The sequence below is a fragment of the Salvelinus sp. IW2-2015 genome, unplaced genomic scaffold (assembly GCF_002910315.2).
Source record: "Salvelinus sp. IW2-2015 unplaced genomic scaffold, ASM291031v2 Un_scaffold3059, whole genome shotgun sequence".
Classification (NCBI taxonomy): domain Eukaryota; kingdom Metazoa; phylum Chordata; class Actinopteri; order Salmoniformes; family Salmonidae; genus Salvelinus; species Salvelinus sp. IW2-2015.
In genome coordinates, this window is record NW_019944351.1 from 36,332 (window position 1) to 57,258 (window position 20,927).

General features: G+C 45.9%; 1 protein-coding gene, 1 long non-coding RNA gene and 1 pseudogene across 2 annotated transcripts in view; 1 reads left to right on the forward strand and 2 right to left on the reverse strand.

The window, feature by feature from the left end:
- The window catches only part of LOC112075277 (tax1-binding protein 1 homolog B-like), a 29,148-nt gene extending 14,368 nt beyond the window's left edge, over positions 1 to 14,780 (reverse strand). Inside the window, 1 exon segment of the mRNA XM_024142301.2 lies at positions 14,659 to 14,780. The gene's annotated coding sequence lies outside the window, so the exon portion shown is untranslated.
- LOC139025679 (uncharacterized) lies at positions 7 to 1,041 on the reverse strand. The gene is made up of 3 exons (XR_011477294.1): positions 945 to 1,041; positions 172 to 359; positions 7 to 96 (listed from the first exon to the last, which is right to left on the reverse strand). It is a non-coding gene; the product is annotated as an uncharacterized lncRNA (long non-coding RNA).
- The window catches only part of LOC112075276 (3-hydroxyisobutyrate dehydrogenase, mitochondrial-like), a 28,406-nt pseudogene continuing 17,260 nt past the window's right edge, over positions 9,782 to 20,927 (forward strand).

Below are 20,927 nucleotides of genomic sequence, written 5' to 3' on the forward strand. Positions count from 1 at the left end.
CCCCTTCTCCTCCTCCAGCTGCTCCTTCTCATTCTGCAGGAGGCTCATGGTCCGAACCAGCTCCTCCTTCTCTCTGTGGGCCTCCTCCATCTTTTGCTGCAGGGACAAAGAGAAAGCATTGAGGTGCGTGTGTGTATCGTTGCAGAGCCTGGTTCTCTCTCTCTGACGTACCTCCAGGTATCCGGTCCTGGTGGTCACCACCAGGATGTCCGAGTTGCACTCATCCTCCACGGTCAGCAGCTCGTCCTCTGAGGGGCTCTGAGCCCGGAACGGAAGGGCGTGCTGGCCCTCGGATCTCCCCCTTGTGGGTCACATAGCAGAACTGGTAGAACTCCCATCATCGTTGGGCACGTAGTATCCTGAGGGAGGAACACAACAACCAACATCACAAACATTCTAGGGGGTCATTCTGGGCAGGGCCTAGGTACCTAGGGTCATATCAGGTAGCAAGTAGCCTAGCGGTTAAGACTGTTGGGCCAGTAACAGAAAGGTTGCTGGTTTGAATCCTTGAGCAAGGCACTTCACTCTAATGCCCCTAAGTCGCTCTGAATAAGAGCGTCTGTAAATGACTCAAATGTAAACGTCAAGCCTCTCAGAGTAGGAGAGCTGAACTATGAACCCCCCCCCCCCCCCCATCTACATAATCATATTCATTGTGATTTAAAACATAAAACAAATGCTCAGGATCTCATTTCAACCTTTATCAGTCAGATCCCTTTTCTGGTCCCAGTCCAAGTCTACCTAATAAGAACGCAATGAACACAATGAAAACGATCTTGTTAACACCAAAACAAGAAATCCCTTAATGGGTAGAGTTTGGTATTTTACTGTGTTGGTATAAAAGTCTTAACAGCTCTCGGAGGGGCCAGGCCTCTTGACTTGAGGTTAGAAAAAGTGTCAAAGTTGTATAAAACCACGGCGCAGTCAGTGGTCCCAAATCCCACCTTGAAACACCACGGCTCTGTGGATGGCAGTGCCCTCAGTGTGGTCCTCAGGAACAGGACACCACAAGAATGTGTAATAGTCCCTCGCTGTGCTCCATCCACCTGCAACACAGAGGAGTGGGGGGGGACACAATGCACCACATCACACACAGGTTGTACCTAAAATGGCACCCTATTCACTACCTAGTGCACTACATCATGTACTACGCACTACATAGGGAACAGGGTACCATTTGGGACATAATACAGTAATAATTGAGCAAGTTAGTGGACAAAGAAACCACCCAAAGCTGTGAAACAGTATCCTGCCTACACATGACACAGTGGCATTGTAGCCACCCTGAAGAAGGCACAGCGATGGTGAAACGTTGCTGTTTTAACCAATAAACGACTCAGAGTTATATAGAGAGTGTGTGACTATGTATTTTTATAGCTTACAGTTTATTCGCCGTTAGTCAGCACCTCTACACTAAATTATTTTCTCTGGTTGTACGCCAGCTCATGCTTTTTATTAGCCAATATGGAGCTACCACAATCTAGAGGAATGGTCCTATATGGTGTCGATATGGGTCACAATCATGAAAACCCTTTGCAATATAAAAACGTAAACACCACTTAGGCTAGGTTATGTAAAGGTTTTATATGTGAAAAGGGGGGATGGTTTCAACATTCCTATATTCCTGCGTGCCACGTGTCGTGTATGGCCTATAATGAGGCCCGGCCTCGTCAACATGCTCCGCTGCGGAACAGCGGCAACAGCTCACCTCAAACAGGAAGGGGAAAATAGGTGAAAATGTTATACATCAAAATGGAAACCAAGATGTAATTATATGAATTTTATGTGTTAACTGATGGCTGGTGAGGGGGGAGTACAGAAAATACATCCAGAATGTCAGCCCAGGATCATAAAACTGTCAAACGAAATCAGGATCACAGTGCTGCCTGGGGTTCCAGGTCTAAGCTACGGTTCGGTGCTGCCTGGGGTTCCAGGTCTCGGCTACAGGCTCAGTGCTGCCTGGGGTTCCAGGTCTCGGCTACAGGCTCAGTGCTGCCTGGGGTTCCAGGTCTCGGCTACAGGCTCAGTGCTGCCTGGGGTTCCAGGTCTCGGCTACAGGCTCAGTGCTGCCTGGGGTTCCAGGTCTCGGCTACAGGCTCAGTGCTGCCTGGGGTTCCAGTCTCGGCTACAGGCTCAGTGCTGCCTGGGGTTCAGGTCTAGGCTACAGGTCAGTGCTGCCTGGGGTTCCAGGTCTCGGCTACAGGCTCAGTGCTCCTGGGGTTCCAGGTCTCGGCTACAGGCTCAGTGCTGCCTGGGGTTCCAGGTCTAGGCTACAGGCTCAGTGTGCCGGGGTTCCAGGTCTCGGCTACAGGCTCAGTGCTGTCTGGGGTTCCAGGTCTCGGCTACAGGCTCAGTGCTGCCTGGGTTCCAGGTCTCGGCTACAGCTCAGTGCTGCCTGGAGTTCCAGGTCTAGGCTACAGGCTCAGTGCTGCCTGGGGTTCCAGGTCTCGGCTACAGGCTCAGTGCTGCCTGGGGTTCCAGGTCTCGGCTACAGGCTCAGTGCTGCCTGGGGTTCCAGGTCTCGGCTACAGGCTCAGTGCTGCCTGGGGTTCCAGGTCTAGGCTACAGGCTCAGTGCTGCCTGGAATTCCAGGTCTCGGCTACAGGCTCAGTGCTGCCTGGGGTTCCAGGTCTAGGCTATAGGCTCAGTGCTGACTGGGATTCCAGGTCTAGGCTACAGGCTCAGTGCTGCCTGGGGTTCCAGGTCTCGGCTACAGGCTCAGTGCTGCCTGGGGTTCCAGGTCTCCTACAGGCTCAGTGCTGCCTGGGGTTCCAGGTCTCAGCTACAGGCTCAGTGCTGCCTGGAGTTCCAGGTCTCGGCTACAGGCTCAGTGCTGCCTGGGATTCTAGGTCTCTGCTACAGGCTCAGTGCTGCCTGGGGTTCCAGGTCTCGGCTACAGGCTCAGTGCTGCCTGGGGTTCCAGGTCTAGGCTACAGGCTCAGTGCTGCCTGGGGTTCCAGGTCTAGGCTACAGGCTCAGTGCTGCGGGTTCCAGGTCTAGGCTACAGGCTCAGTGCTGCCTGGGGTTCCAGGTCTAAGCTACAGGTTCAGTGCTGCCTGGGTTCCAGGTTCAAGCTACAGGTTCAGTGATGCCTGGGTTTCCAGGTCTAGGCTACAGGCTCAGTGCTGCCTGGGGTTCCAGGTCTCGGCTACAGCTCGAGTGCTGCCTGGGGTTCCAGGTCTCGGCTACAGGCTCAGTGCTGCCTGGGGTTCCAGGTCTAGGCTACAGGCTCAGTGCTGCCTGGGGTTCCAGGTCTAGGCTACAGGCTCAGTCCTGGCCTGGTTGGTCCAACTACGATATACACGACACCAAAACAAGCCTGGTCGGTCAAACTATGATACAGACAACACCAAAACTTATATCTAACCATTGAGACTTTATGTACGCAAAAACAAAATCTCTCACAGTTTGTTTACATATGGTCAGCGTGAAGCAGCACGGTTACAACTTGACAGTATGTCTCACTCCTTACATCCGTCTGACCAGCTTGTTTTTCCCCACTACCGCATCATTGCTGTCTGTGTGTGTGTGTGTGTGTGTGTGTGTGTGTGTGTGTGTGTGTGTGTTACAGATGCTCCTGTGCTACGCTACAATGATGCCAGTGTTGTTGAGAGTACCCTGGGTAGTTGTCCCTGGGGGGCGTTCCCACTTCCAGCCGTAAAGAACAGGAAGTTATTAAAGCAGGCACATAGTTAGTGACTGTCATTACAGAATGAAGGAAGGCTAGTAGCAGTAGGCTTTACTGCAGTAACACTCATTAGTGGTGAGAGAGGTGAGAGTCAGGGGCTGAAGAGACTCTGAGGACTGGACTAAAGCYCCTTTCACAGGACCAGAGGGCCTAGTCTGCCCTGTAAGCATCCACATTTACAACCAGGAGAGGAGTGGATACAGCGTGCATACATGGGTCTAATCATGCTGTAAACYTAGACTTAATCCAATAGGTCTATTGGRGGGATAGGTTGGTATAACAATAGCGTGCACAAAGTGAGAATCTTGAGTTCCCAAAACAGACCAAAGCCATTTAGCTGATCCAAGAGCTAAGCTAATTATACCCTTTAAACATGCAAAACACATTCTTAACAAAAAACATTATGCCAACATGCTTAAAATACTTCCCATAAAACCCACCACGTAATGCCAGCCCACTGTTCTTCAGCAGGTTGCAAGTTAGGGACTAGTAGCTATCACAGTACACTGCAGGTTAGGAACTAGTAGCTAGCATAGTACACTGCAGGTTAGGGACTAGTAGCTAGCATAGTACACTGCAGGTTAGGACTAGAGCTAGCATAGTACGCTGCAGGTTACGGACTAGTAGCTAGCATAGTACACTGCAGGTTAGGACTAGTAGCTAGCATAGTACCTGCAGGTTAAGACTAGTAGCTAGCATAGTACACTGCAGGTTAGGACTAGTAGCTAGCATAGTACACTGCAAGGGTGTAGACTAGTAGCTAGCATAGTACACTGCAGGTTAGGACTAGTAGCTAGCATAGTACGCTGCAGGTTAGACTAGTAGCTAGCATAGTACGCTGCAGGTTAGGGACTAGTAGCTAGCATAGTACGCTGCAGTTAGGGACTAGTAGCTAGCATAGTACACTGCAGGTTAGGGACTAGTAGCTAGCATAGTACACTGCAGGTTAGGGACTAGTAGCTAGCATAAGTTACACGCAGCTTAGGGGACTAGTAGCTAGCATAGTACACTGCAGGTTAGGACTAGTAGCTAGCATAGTACACTGCAGGTTAGGGACTAGTAGCTAGCATAGTACCTGCAGGTTAGACATAGTAGCAAGTACCTGCAGGTTACGGACTAGAGCTAGCATAGTAACTGCAGGTTACGGACTAGTAGCTAGCATAGTACACTGCAGGTTAGGGACTAGTAGCTAGCATAGTACACTGCAGGTTAGGGACTAGTAGCTAGCATAGTAACTGCAGGTTAGGACTATAGCTAGCATAGTACGCTCAGGTTACACTAGTAGCTAGCATAGTACGCTGCAGGTTAGGGACTAGTAGCTAGCATAGTAAGCTGCAGGTTACGACTAGTAGCTAGCATAGTACGCTGCAGGTTAGGGACTATAGCTAGCATAGTAAGCTGCAGGTTAGGGGCTAGTAGCTAGCATAGTACGCTGCAGGTTAGGGCTAGTAGCTAGCATAGTACGCTGCAGGTTAGGGACTAGTAGCTAGCAGGTGGTAGTTAGCACAGTACGCTGCAGGTTAGGGCTAGTAGATAGCACAGTACCCTGCAGGTTAGGGACGAGTAGCTAGCAGGTTAGGGGTAGTTAGCACAGTACGCTGCAGGTTAGGGGCTAGTAGATAGCATAGTACACTGCAGGTTAGGATCGAGTAGCTCAACGCAGCAGTAGACTAGTAGCTACAAGTACACTGCAGGTAGGATCAGTAGCTAGCACATACGCAGCAGGTTAAGACTAGGGCTCCCGAGTGGCGCAGCGGTCTAAGGCACTGCATCTTAGTGCAAGAGAGCGTCACTACAGCCCCTGGTTCAAATCCAGGCTGTATCACATCCGGCCGTGATTGGGAGTCCCATAAGGTGATGCACAATTGGCCCAGCGTCGTCCAGGTTTGGCCGGGGTAGGCCATCATTGTAAATAAGAATTTGTTCTTAACTGACTTGCCTAGGTAAATAAAGGTTAAATAAAAAATCGTAAGCTTAGCATAGTAACGCTAGCAGAGGTTTGGGACTAGTAGCTAGCATAGTACACTGCAGGTTAGGGACTAGTAGCTAGCATAGTACAGCTGCAGGTTACGAACTAGTAGCTAGCATAGTACACTGCAGGTTACGGACTAGTAGCTACCATAGTAAGCTGCTGCAACAGTTGAAGGCGTTCTTGTTTGCCATGTTTGTTAGCATATAGCCTAGTCCGAGGCAGGAACCCATCTCCTGTTTCTGTCGCATGGGGCGGCGCGATGTAAGACCAAACAGGTAGGACAAGTGGATAATGAATCAGGCAGCGGGGCTGTGCTCTACGACAGGATAATTATAAAGGCTGTGTTTGCCTGTCCTGGCACTCCTCTATCACGGTTTGTGTGTGTGTGCGCTCAACCGTTCCAACAACAAAGAGCCATAACAGATAGAACAGGTAGAAGACACGGTGCTGCCTAACAAGAGATCTGTCAGTGTCTGTCCCCACTGCTCTGCTTCCGATGCTAAATAAATGGTTGGATGAAATGTTTTGTTTATCTTGGCGAGTGGTACCGCGCTATTATGACGTTTGTTGTACACGACTATTTGTTTGGATAGCCTAGGTACATGTTCAAATGTTCTGATAAACTAGGTTAAACCATGGAAAAGCAACCTTTCAGTTAGTGGCCCATGCTCTAACCGCTAGGAAACCTGCCACCCTACACACCCAGATTAGTTTTAACACCCTATTGCTCTACCCTATCATGACTTATCAGATCAGTGCAGATGAAGAGAAAAAGACATGGATAGGAAACCATTTCAGGCTGAAAGATAAAGACAAAATGTTTATCGGAGTTCATCCGTTATGAGGCGATAGCAGCTCCAAATCACTAGGGGCGCGATAGCACCTTACAGGCTGATGTATTGGACCCAGCCGTGAAGCAGCACCACACAGCACAGCTCTGGGGACAGTGAGTGAAGTAGAATTGTTATAATATAATCTGGTTTGATATGAGATGAGCGTTTTTATCTACTTCCACTGTCCTCCAAGAGTTGCTGGATTTCCTCTTCACTTCAGTTTGGTCCTCAAGTTAGGTAGCAGCAGTGTTCTTCCCTTCCCACAGTGAGAGAGTGAGTCATGGTCCAGGTATCTGTCCTCCTGTGAGTGCTGCCTGGAGCTCAGCTTGGCACCCCAGCCTCCTGTCTGTCAACACGCCCGGGAACATTTACATGATTTATGTTCCACACTGCTCTGCTTTTTCCACCTTGGTGAATTAGCGTGTTTGGGGTTTGGGAGAACTTGCACCACTGCTGCAGTTAGGTGCTGTGGTATGACATCGCCATCAGACAACACTCCAATCAAATCCCCGACTCCAATATTTCAAACAAATTCCCAGATGTTCCCTGATCCTCCCCCTTGTGTCGGACGCTGCGTTCCAAATGACACACTATCCCCTACATTGTGCTCTACAGTAGTGCCCTATATAGGGAACAGCGTGCCATTTGGGCCAGTCGCAGCCCCAATATAACAACAAGACTGACTGGAGTTTGGCCTCCTCTCTACCATGCTACACTTCACACAGAAGATTAAACAGCAGGTTCATGTTTAAAAGAAACTTGTGTTGTGCTTTTATGGAGCCAGTTTATGGTTATGGTTTAAACTCAAACTTAATCATTTTATCCGTTCAATTAGATATAATTATATGACACTGAAAGTCACTTTTTACTGAAGGCTTCTGCCATACGCTCTGATAAAAAAAACAAATTCTGCAGTGCCATAAAAGTACAGAGAAACAGAAGCAATCGTGTGTGTGTGTGTGTGTGTGTGTTCATTGAACTGTATTCAATCCAGCCCACATAGAGAGAAAACAGAAACAGACTGCTGCTTTGATCTGATGAGATGTGAGCCCAGACATACAGACCACCTCTCATCATTTCCACATCTCCTTTATAGTAGCATTCCTGCTGCTGGTCTACTGCTGGAGGAAGCCCTCGCCCCAGCTCCACTCTGCCCACCATCTTTCACTACAGAAGTGGCTCAAATCAATAACTGCCAGTACATTGGATTTAATGTGCTCCTATAACCAGATCCATCTGGGACACTCTCATAAAACCAAGATCCATCTGGGACACCCAGTCTGCAGAGCAGGACAAAAAACCCCCCCCCCCCCCCTTTTGCTCTGCCAACCTCACTTTTCATACTGAGAGTACAGCTGCACTCAAACACATTGGTTACAGGACATCGTTTACCTTACTTTAAAAAACGCACTCTTTTTTCTTTCTTACATAAGTAAAGCAAAACCTCTCTCAGATAAACCAGGAGTCTTGAGAGTTCAGTTAAGTACTAAATGGCACCCTATATAGTGCACTATTGTTTACCAGACCATATGGAACTTGACCAAAAGTAGTGCCCTATAAAAGGAAGGTAACTATTAGGGACACACAACAATTCTAATATGCTTGCTCACAGCGAGTGGATTGGGCCAGATAGGAATTATAGGTTAGTAGGTGTCCAGTTCCACTCTAGAAATGTAATCAAGTCTGGAAGACAGATGCACTTGGTCCTTATAATAGAATTGACCTGTTATGGGCAGATGAATCAGCAACATGACATTATTATTCTACACAAGTGTGGCCAGGGGTACTCCTGGTTACAGGCTTCAACGATAACACGATGACCATAACTGACCAGACTAATATTATGGAACACATTGGGAACTGCCTGGTCCCAGATCTGTCCGTGCTCTTGCCAACTCCATCGCTGTGGAAAAATGTTTTGGCGTGACAAGTGTTGGCATGATAGCATAAACACAATGGCACTAGCGCCAATTGGGAGGACTAAATAATGGCAGATTTGGAATTGTGTTTGATTCTGTAAGCTGAAAGTAACCCTGTGTGGTGTACGCTATATTACTGCGTCCACCTTAAAAGAGACGCATGGGAGGAAAGAGAGAGGACGGACTCACCTTGAATATGTGCCAACCCAGTCCTTGTGGTGTGGTTTGATGAACTGTGAGAGTGTAGTGACACTCTAGAGCGGCGTGGGGCAGGTAGCTCTTCCCCACGTTCTGGAAGATGACGTGTGCAAAGTTTGAACGTGTCCATGGCACTGCCTACTGAGTCCCGTCCAAGAAGAGAGCCATCCGTCACTCAGCACAGGCTGCATGGGAAGAGGAGGAGGACAACAGAGAGGCATGGGTCACTCAGCACAGGAAGAGAAGGACAACAGAAGTCCTCTATTCCAAAAAAAGGAAAGGTGACAGCATCTTCACAAATAACTGCAACAAGGTTTTCAATTCATGGTGTTCTTTTTTTTCTTTTTTAAGCTGAGCAGTTTCAACCGTATGTCTTCTTTTAAAGTGTCTTAATATTTCTAAACAAAGCTCAGTCTCCAAAGGGCAGATGACAGTGGGCCTATTAGCCGGTACATTCAGTTACGGCTCATTAGTCTGTCATAAAGATATTCATCTCTAGTAGCTGTCTGATAGGCTCATCCCGGACCAGAAATCCGTCATCAATCTTGTTCCATATAGTTGTTGCCGTGGCGTACTGTTGCTGCCGCGGTGAATATGACTACTGTTGCTGCCGCGGTGAATATGACTACTACTGTTGTTGCGCGGTGAATATGACTACTACTGTTGTTGCCCGCGGTGAATATGACTACTACTGTTGTTGCCGAGGTGAATATGACTACCCTTCCGGCGCCGACAGAGATGGCCACCTCGCTTCCGGTTCCTAGGAAACTATGCAGTATTTGTTTTTTTTACGTGTTATTTCTTACACTGGTACCCCAGGTAATCTTAGGTTTTATTACATACAGTCGGAGAGAACTACTGAATATAAAAGCAACGTCAACTCACCATCATAACGACCAGGAATATGACTGTTCCGAAGCGAATCCTGTGTTTGCATTCCACCTAGGACAATGGATCTGATCACAGCTGGCGAACCTAAACAACGTCGCCGAAAAGGGGCAACAAGAAGCGGTCTTCTGGTCAGGCTCCGGAGACAGGCACATCGCGCACCACTTCCTAGCATACTACTCGCCAATGTCCAGTCTCTTGACAACAAGGTTGATGAAATCCGAGCAAGGGTTGACTTCCAGAGAGACATCAGAGACTGTAAAGTTCTTTGCTTCACGGAAACATGGCACACTCGAGAGAGACGCTATCGGAGTCAGTTCAGCCAGCTGGTTTCTTCCGCATCGCACCGACGAAAAACAAGCATCTTTCTGGTAAGAAGAGGGGCGGGGGGTATGCCTTATGATTAACGAGACATGGTGTGACATAACAACATACAGGAACTCAAGTCCTTCTGTTCACCTGACTTAGAATTCCTCACAATCAAATGTCGACCGCATTATCTACCAAGGGAATTCTCTTAGATTATAATCACAGCCGTATATATTCCCCCCCAAGCAGAACCATCGATGGCCCTGAACGAACTTTATCGACTCTATGTAAACTGGAAACCACATACCTGAGGCTGCATTCATTGTAGCTGGGGATTTTAACAAGCTCAATCTGAAAACAAAACTCCCTAAATTCTATTCGCATATCGATTGCGCAACCAGGGCTGGTAAAATCCTGGATGATTGTTATTCTAACTTCCGCTACGCATATAAGGCCCTCCCCGCCCTCCTTTCGGAAAAGCTGACCACGACTCCATTTTGTTGCTTCCAGCCTACAGACAGAAACTGAAACAAGAACTCCGCGCTCAGGTCTGTCAACGCGGTCCGACCAATCTGATTCCACGCTGCTTCAAGATTGCTTCGATCACGTGGATTGGGATATGTGTCCGCATTGCGTCCAACAACAACATTGACGAATACGCTGATTCGGTGAGCGAGTTCATTAGAAAGTGCATCTGCGATGTCGTACCCACACAACTATAAAAACATTCCCAAACCAGAAACCGTGGATTGATGGCAGCATTCCGCGAAACTGAAAGTGCGAACCACTGCTTTTAACCAGGGCAAGGTGACCGGAAACATGACCGAATAACAACAGTGTAGCTATTCCCCCGCAAGGCAATCAAACAAGCTAAGCATCAGTAAGAGACAAAGTAGAGTTGCAATTCAACGGCTCAGCACAACAGGTATGTGGCAGGGTCTACAGTCAATCACGGATTACAAAAAGAAAACCAGCCCCGTCGCGGACCAGGATGTCTTGCTCCCAGACAGACTTAATAACTTCTTTGCTCGCTTTGAGGACAATACAGTGCCACTGCACGGCCCGCTACCAAAACCTGTGGACTCTTCCTTCACTGCGGGCCGACGTGAGTAAAACATTAAACGTGTTAACCCTCGCAAGGCTGCAGGCCCAGACGGCATACCCAGCCGCGTCCTCAGAGCGTGCGCAGACCAGCTGGCTGGTGTGTTTACGGACATATTCAATCAACTTATCCCAGTCTGCTGTTCCCACATGCTTCAAGAGGGCCACCATTGTCCTGTTCCCAAGAAAGCTAAGGTAACTGAGCTAACGACTACCGCCCGTAGCACTCACTTCCGTCATCATGAAGTGCTTTGAGAGACTAGTCAGGGACCATATCACCTCCACCCACCTGAACCCTAGACCCACTCCAATTGCTTACTGCCCTAATAGGTCACAGACGACGCAATCGCAACCACACTGCACACTGCCCTAACCCATCTGGACAGAGGAATACCTATGTTAGAATGCTGTTCATCGACTACAGCTCAGCAGTAACACCATAGTACCCTCCAAACTCGTCATCAAGCTCGAGACCCTAGGTCTTGACCCCGCCCTGTGCAACTGGGTACTGACTCCTGACGGGCCGCCCCAGGTGGTGAGGGTAGGTAACAACACTCCACCCCGCTGATCCTCACACTGGCCCCACAAGGGTGCATTCTGAGCCCTCTCCTTGTACTCCTGTTCACCCACGACTGCGTGGCCATGCACGCCTCCAACTCAATCAGTCAAGTCGCGGACGACACTACAGCGGTAGGCGTTGATTACCAACAACGACGAGATGGCCTACAGGGAGGATGAGGGCCCTCGGAAGTGTGTCAGGAAAATAACCTCACACTCAACGTAAACAAAACAAAGGAGATATTGTGGACTTCAGGAAACAGCATAGGGAGCACCCCCTATCCACATCGACGGGACAGTAGTGGAGAGGCTAAGTTTTAAGTTCCTCGGGTACACATCACGGACAAACTGAATTGGTCCACCCACACAGACAGCGTTATGAAGAAGGCGCAGCAGCGCCTCTTCAACCTCAGGAGGCTGAAGAATTCGGTTGTCACCAAAAGCACTCACAACCTACAGATGCACAATCGAGAGCATCCTGTCGGGCTGTATCACCGCCTGAACGGCAACTGCCGCCCACAACCGTAAGGCTCTCCAGAGGGTAGTGAGGTCTGCACAACCATCACTGGGGCAAACTACCTGCCCTCCAGGACACTACACCACCCGATGTCACAGGAAGCCATAAAGATCATCACAGGACAACAACCACCCGAGCCACTGCCTGTTCACCCCGCTATCATCCGAAGGCGAGGTCAGTACAGGTGCATCAAAGCAGGGACAGAGAGACTGAAAACAAGCTTCTATCTCAAGGCCATCAGACTGTTAAACAGCCACCACTAACATTGAGTGGCTGCTGCCAACATACTGACTCAACTCCAGCTCACTTAATAATGGAAATGATGGGAATTGATCAAAAATGTATCACTAGCCACTTTAAACAATGCATAGTATACTGTCCTCCTATATCATCTACTGCATCTTGAAATCTTTATGTAATACATGTATCACTAGCCACTTTAAACTATGCCACTTTTATGTTTACATACCCTACATTACTAATCTCATATGTATATACTGTACTCGATACCATCTACTGCATCTTGCCTATGCCGTTCTGTACCATCACTTATTCATATATCTTTATGTACATATTCTTTATCCCTTTACACTTGTGTGTATAAGGTAGTAGTTGTGGAACTGTTAGGTTAGATTACTCGTTGGTTATTACTGCATTGTCAGAACTAGAAGCACAAGCATTTCGCTACACTCGCATTAACATCTGCATGTGACAAATAAAATTTGATTTGATTACTGTTGTTGCCGTGGGAGAATATGACTACTGTTGTTGCCGTGGTGTGCATGACTATGACACGCTCATCATCCCTGACTAGAGTTGACAAGGGTTGGTCTGTTACGGTCTGTTCCCCAGCTCTTCACTAGACTATGAAGTCAATGACTGAACAAGCAGAATGTTTAACACACCAACATCATAAGTCGATCTGGATAAGAGTGTCTGCTTAGTCACTAAAATGTCAAATGTAATCTAAATGTACCAACAACAAAGGTCTTATCTAAAAATGCAAATCAAATTGGTTAGGACGGTGTTCTTCCTGTGTTTAGCTTTGCAGTGTGGTTGGTTCACACAAAGCAGCAAGGATACCATTTCATTCARACTGTTCTTATTTAGTAATCCAGATACGGCCTCCAGTTGTTTCATCCGCTGAGACCTCTGAGGAAAGAACCAAACTAAAGGTTGYCGGTATATTTAGACAAAGGACTTGATCAGCGACCACAGTGAGAGAACATTTAATGTCCAAATGCTATTCCCCATATAGTGAACTATAAAGGGTATAGATTTAGTCTGGCATAAACTGTCGCCTAAATGTGCTGATGTATTCCTCTGGCCACAACATCTGTCAGCATTTTCCCTGAAACAAGATAAGATATTCTACATTCCACACTGTTGCAATGAGAAATTAGTTAACAGTCAAAGGACTGCAAAAATGCTGTCCACGATCTCATTCTCAACAGATAAAAGTTATATCACTGAAGTCTAGCTAAAAGTCTTATAAAGGCATGTAGGCTTTTTTATTTTATTTAACTAGGCAAGTCACTTAAGAACAAATTCTAATTTACAATGATGGCCAACCAAGACCAAAACACCTCATTCGGGGCCTGAGATTGGGATAAAAATGTTTTGGAGAAGAAGAAAAAACATACATCATGACAAGAGAGACACCACAACACTACATAAAGAGACCTAAAGATCAAACAAGATGAGCAGGAATTTCCAGACTCTCTGTTCAGTCACAGTGACGTGTTCAGGAAAATGGTGCACATGAGAAGTATCTAAGACAACATTGGTAAATAGAGAAAGAAAACACAGACCAGAGGTTGTAATCTAGACAAAAAAACACACACCACTTATTCTCATACTAAATAATGTCTAAAAACAGACTCGTACTAAAACATTTCCAAATTATACAATTCATCATTGCCAGACAATAGCAGAGCATTGTTCGACATGCCAAATGTATGTGACCTAAAAATATATATATACTTAAATTATACATTTATTATATGGATTGTGATGAGTGACATGAACCTACCTAGTTTGATTTTACAGTTTTACAGTTGATAGCATCTTTATCTGAACTGTTGACAACCCAGTGCGTGTGTCGGTAAGTGTGTCAGTGAGTGTGTTAGAGCCAAATGAATCACACAATGATGTAACTTTATGGCTAGCTGACGTTAGTTAATGTAATGGCATTATAATTAACTGAGCAAGTATCATATGGCTTCCAGACATAAATATAGCCATGTGACAAAACAAAGAAAAAGGCCTCGCTAAATCGTGTAGTTAAACTAGCATCCTGCTGCAAAGTGCTTGTTGAGGCTAGTAATCTATCTAACATATTGCTAGCTAACTCCTTAAAGATAGCCTAGCTCGTTTGTTCCTATAGCTAGCTAGCTTTAACAGAGATTAATGACTATTCTCGAAAGCGTGATACGGGGCAAAGACTTCAGCCAATCTTGTACTATGTCCTCCCAAGATAGCGTGAGTTGTCCGTCCACCCACTAGCTAGCTAGCTAGCTGTTTGCTGTCCTGGCTTTGTCAGGGACCCTTTGGTTTGGCTAGTTAGCAAGCCAGTTAGTTCGTTAGCTAGCATATCAAGTTACCAGGRCAAGACGAATACATTTTTCAATAGTTGTTCTCTTTTATCGACAAGAGCACATAAGATGATAACATACCCATTTGCCATGCTGAAGAGTAGAGGAAAACCAAAGATATTCGTCAAAACTGTTATTGACGCAGTTGCTCGATGTTAAACGCAATCCCCGTCTTCTCTTCCTGGAATAGAATAACAACATTAGCTACATCACTTCCGGAAAAATACCGTTATTTGTCATGTGGGAATTCCAAACTTGTTAACAATTTGTTACATTGTTAACAACGTGTTGCTAACTATCTGAAAAATAATGAATGGTACAATGAATAGATWTTTGACACACTTTCTGTTACAGGAATGAAACTCTGAAATTTGAGTAGGACCCTTCAAAATGGTAGATGTCAATATATTTGGGCCATTTAAAAAAAATTAAACTTTATTTAACTAGGCAAGTCAGTTAAGAAAAATTCTTATTTACAATGACGGCCTAGGAACAGTGGGTTAACTGCCTTGTTCAGGGGCAGACACGACAGATTTTATATTTATTTTTTAACTGTAACCTTTATTGAATAGGCAAGTCAGGTAAAACAGATTATTTTTACAATGACAGCCTACCACGGCCAAAACCAGATGATGCTGGGCCAATTGCGCGCCACCTATGGGACTCCCAATCACGGCGATGTGAACAGCCTGGATTCGAACAGGGAGTGTCTTAGACCGCTGCGCCACTCAGGAGCCCACAGCTGTCAGGCAATCAGCTTCAGGCTAGAACCATGTTTATAACAGACCTTATAGGGGTATGACAAAACATGTATTTTTACTGCTCTAATGACGTTGGTAACTAGATTATAATAAATAGCATTAGGCCACTGCTTTGCATCTTGCATAAGAACAGCCCTTACGCGTGGTATATTGCCATATACCACACCCCCTCGGGCCTTATTGCTTAAATAACCTCCTATTCCCCATCCCATCGGATGTTCTTCAAATTCCTCCCATAAGATAATGTTCCATAATATAACTGTTTCAACATCAGATACTGCTCCCCATAATATTCCGCTACCCCAGATACTGTTCTTTCATAATATATTTTACTCGATCAGACTTGATATAGTTAGGGGGGCTTGACATATTTAGGGAAATCCTGACTGCCAAAGCCTGTATGTAACATGACCGTCGTATTATGATACAGTACAGTAGTCCCCCTATGCCGTTATTATATAGTTTATTTCAATCAAATTTGTATTAGTCACATACACACGTTTAGCAGATGTTATAGCGGGTGTGGCGAAATCTTGTATTTGCTGATAACGTTAGGTTTCTTTATGGTTGAGCTATTGAAAACGCGTTTCCACCGCCTGAGCAGACCATTGAAATGGTATTATTAACTTCTGATTGTGCACTTTCAGCTGGCTCCGCATGCATGACCAGCCATGTCCTTCACTAGTTCATGCGTAACTTCGAATGTCCCGCCCACTGTTCTCGTCGCTAATGACACCGGGTAAGCGCTTTGCGATTGGACAGAAAAACGTCGTCAATCTTCACCACTAATTATGTTCACGCTGAATCCGTGGTTCAGAAGGAAAGAAGCATGGGGCTGTTTTAAGGGGTTCGGACCTATGGGGAAGGGCCTCCAAACATGTTGCTTTACTTTGGGGTAAGGAGTTTAAAGATATAGACAAAAAATATGCTACCATCCAAGTTTAGGACCTGTTGATGGCCATATTCCGTCTATGACACGCGCTGCGTGCGAAGATCAACGTTGAACAAAAGTTGATTAGCATTGGTATTGTGGCCCGCTCACTCTTGCTAACTTAGTTAGTGTTCTGAAATAGTAGCTAACTAAAGTCATGGGGACGCTTGGGTTGATCGAAACATTTGTTGTTTATCAGGACGACCGATAGCCAACACCAGCAAATGTTCTAATCAAAGGTGTGTCAGTGTGCATCTCGCACAAGTAACAAGTTGAGGGTCAAGTCAAATCCCACAGCTCTTGTCACCAAGTCAGTTATTAGCCAAGCGAGTTTTTATTGAATAGGGTCATTTGTTTGCACAAATATTGTCAATTATAATGCCACGCCTTCTGTATATGTATGCTATACAGTACGCGTGTTTGTTATAGACTCTTCCGTGTTTCTAGTAATAGCTTTTAGCTCAGTGGTTCCCAACCTTTTCCAGTTACTGTACAACTGTATTTTGCTCATCCCGGGGGTACCCCTGAAGTCCCCCATGTGCCTTTTACCAATAGACCAAGTACCCCCAGGGGTCCTAGTGTAACGGATGTGAAATGGCTAGCTAGTTAGCGGGTACGCGCTAATAGCGTTTCAATCAGTGACGTCACTTGCTCTGAAACCTAGAAGTAGTGTTGCCCCTTGATCTGCAAGAGCCGCGGCCTTTGTGGAGCGATGGGTAACGACGCTTCGTGGGTGACTGTTGTTGATGTGTGCAGAGGGTCCCTGGTTCGCGCGCGTGTCGGGGCGAGGGGACGGTTTAAAGTTATATTGTAACACTAGTACCCCCAGGTTGGGAACCAGTGTTTCAGCTTATCAACCAGCACTCATGCACAATGGAAGGAAGGAAAAGCGGGTGAGTGAGGCCAGTASAGATCATTGAGATGTAGCCCATCTATAGCTAGTCTGTTCTGCTGCATGTTTGTATTACATCTCTTCTTATACCAGTGCTGTGCCCCTACTGTCCTCGCCGGTAGTATATGGGATTGTGATGAGTGACATTAGTATCCTCTACCCTAGTCTTATAGATTTGACGAGTTTTACAGTTATATTAGCATCCCTTATATCTGGAACCTGTTCCCGACCCAGTGCGTGTTGTCGGCTAATTGTGCCAGTAGTGTGTTTAGGACTTTACAGCCAAATGCGAATCACACCCAATTCGATTACGACTTACTATGGCTAGTTGATACGTATTATTTTTAACTGCCAACGGCATTTATAATTAACTGGAGCCAAGTGATCATAGTGTCTTCTCAGAACATAAATATAATCGCCAGTGTGACAAAACCAAAAAGAAACACAGGCGCCAGCGCGCCCTCCCACACGCTAATCTGTAGATAAACTATCAGCTCTCCCTGCTGCCAAAGTGCCTCGTGCAGGCTATAATCTATCCTAACCATATTGCTAAGCACACCTCCTTGACAAGATAGCCTAGCGCCATTCGGTTCCTCATACCCCTAGCTAGCTTAGACAGAGATTAAGACTATTACTCGAAATAGCTTATACGGGGCAAAGACTTCTTCACCCAATACATCTGTACTATGTCCTCCCAAATAGCGTGAGTTGTCCGTCACCACTAAGCGTAACTAGCTGTTTGCTGCCCGCTTTGTCAGGCACACCCTTCGTTTGGCTAGTTTAGCAAGCCAGTTAGTTCGTTACCTAGCATACTCAATACCATGACAGACGAGAATACCCATTAATTTTTTCAAAGTTGTTCTCCTTTTATCGACCGAGAGCCACATACGATATATAGCAGTACCCATTTGCCTGCTTGAAGCAAGTAGAGGACAAAAGCCAAACGATATTCGTGCCAAAAACTGTTATTGACGACATGTTCTCTCGAATGTATGTCCTTTAAACGCCTAAATCCCCGTTCTACCTTCTGACTATCTGTCTGGGAATATTATTCCTCGCGTTGCTTTGATTGTTTCCAAATGAAGATACACACGTCACTTATTAGCATCATCATCTTCCCGGAAAAATACCGGATTTATTATTCTTGTTCGTGGGTTAACCCGGCATAATTCGAGCCCAGATACCTTTGGTTAACAATCTTTTACTCCATTGTTATAACAATACGTGCTGCTATACTTAGCCCTGAAGACAATATATGATATAGGTAACAATGGAATAGACCTTCTCTGAACACACCTTTCCCCTATGTTATGCTAGGATCACATGGAAATAATAACCTCCTAATCTGACGGTAGGCACCCTTCAAAAATTGGTAGATGTAATTATATTGGGCCGATTTAAAAAAAAAAACCTTTAACTAAGGTGGCAATAATTCCCCAGTACAAAGCTTGGTAAGATGCTTCAACAGCAAAAGTTCTTTAATTTCACAATACCTGGCCTAGGCATACAGTGGTTAACTGCCCTTGTGCAGAAGGCCAAACGAAATTTTATATTTATTTTAACTTAACCTTTGATATTTGAACTGGAAGTCGGTAAAAAACAGATTTATTTTTTACATAGTGGACAGCTACCACGGCCCTAAACCATGATGATGCTGTGCCAGTATTATGTCGCGCTCATCCTAGATGGTGGACCTCCAATACAACGGTCCGTGATCTATGTGGATACACAGCCTGATCAACAGGAGTTTATCTTTAGACCCAGCTCGCCACTCAGGAGCCGCACAGCCTGTCAAGGCAATCAGACTCAGGCTAGAACCATTGTTTATACCAGACCTTATCTAGGAGGTATGCAAAGATTACATGTATCTTTTCTACTGCCTAATACCCGTTGGTAACTAGATATTATAATAAATAGCATATTCTGAGGCACCTGCTTTGCATCTGGCCATAACGCGACAGCTTAGCCGTGTATATTGCCATATATACCCACACCCCCTCGGCACTTATTAGTGGCTGATGAAAAATCAACCTCCTATTCCCCCATCCCACAGGATTACGCTTCTTCAAATCTCCCATCAACGATAATGTTCCAATAATATATACTTATCCACTAAGCCATCCCAGATACTGCTACGCCCCCAATAAATATTTCTCCCCTCACCCCAGAGACTGCTCTTTCACTTAATATATCTCTACCGCGCATCACGATACATAGTACTAGGTGGCTGACATATTTAGGCGAAATCCTGACCCCTGCACCAAAAAGCCTGTAGTAACCATGACCGTCCGTTATTACCAGCCTACCAGTAGGACCAGTATGCCCCATATGCCATTTCTAGTATATAGTTATTATTTTCACATTATCCAATTCCTATTAGTCTACCCGGAAAAAACAAATACCAGCACGCACAAAGATTGTTAGTTAGCGGTTTGTGGCACAATACATTGCTATTTCTGATAATCGTCTGTATCTTATGTGAGCATTGAAAACGCGTTCCACCGCCTGAGCAGACCATTGAAATGGTATTATTAAATCTGATTGTGCATTCATTGCTAGATGTATGAACTCAGCCAGTCCTTCAAGTTCATGCAGTTCAGATGTCCCCCCACCTTCTTCGTCGCATATAAACCCGGGTAAGCGGCTTTGCGATTGGACAGAACGTGTCATTAAAACCCACCTAATAGTCACCGTGAATCCGTGGTCAGAAGGAAAAAGCATGGCGGCTGTTTTAAGGGTCTCGAACCTATGGGAAGGAGCCTCAACATGTTGACTTTACTTTGTGTAGGAGTTTAATAGAAAACAAAAATATGTTACCCATCAAGTTTAGGACCTGTTTGATGGCCATTTCCGTCTATGACACCCGCTGCGAATCAACGTGAACAAAGTTGAAGCATTGCTATGTGGCTCGCTCACTTCGCTAACGTTAGTTATTTGCGAAAGTGCTAACTAAAGTCATGGACGTTGGTTGATCGACACATTTGTTGTTTATCAGGACGACCGATAGCGCACACACCCAGCAAATGTTCTAATCAAGGTGTGTCAGTGGCATCTCGCACGTAACAAGTTGAGTCAAGTCAAATCCCACAGGTCGTCACCAGTCAGTTTAGCAAAGAGTTTTTATTGATAGGGTGATTGTTTGCGCAATACTGTCAATTATAATGCCACGCGCTTCTGTATATGTATGCTATACAGTACGCGTGTTTGTTATAGACTCTTCGTGTTCTAGTAATAGCTTTTAGCTCAGTGGTTCCCAACCTTTTCCATTACTGTATTTGCTCATCCGGGTTACCCCTGAAGTCCCCATGTGCCTTTTACCATAGACCAATTACCCCCAGGTTGGAACCAGTGCTTCAGCTTATCAACACACTTACCAACCAACCTCTCATGCACAATGTGAAGGAAGGAAAAGCGGGTGGAGGCCAGTACAGATCATTGAGATGTAGCCCATCTATAGCTAGTCTGTTCGCTGCAATCGTTGTATATACATCTATTTCTCATACCAATTGGCTGTGCCCCTACTGTCCTCTAGTAGTTCAACTCTTTACATTGATAACCCAACCTACTGTCCTCGCCGTAGCTCAACTCTCTTACCTTGAACCAGCCTACTGTCCTCGCGGAGTTCAACCTCTCCTTGATAACCCAACCTACTGTCCTCCGGTAGTCTCAACCCTTACCTAATAACCCAACCTACTGCTGCCTCGCCGGTAGCTCAACCCTACCTTATAACCCAGCCTACTGTCCTCGCCGGTAGCAACTCTTACCT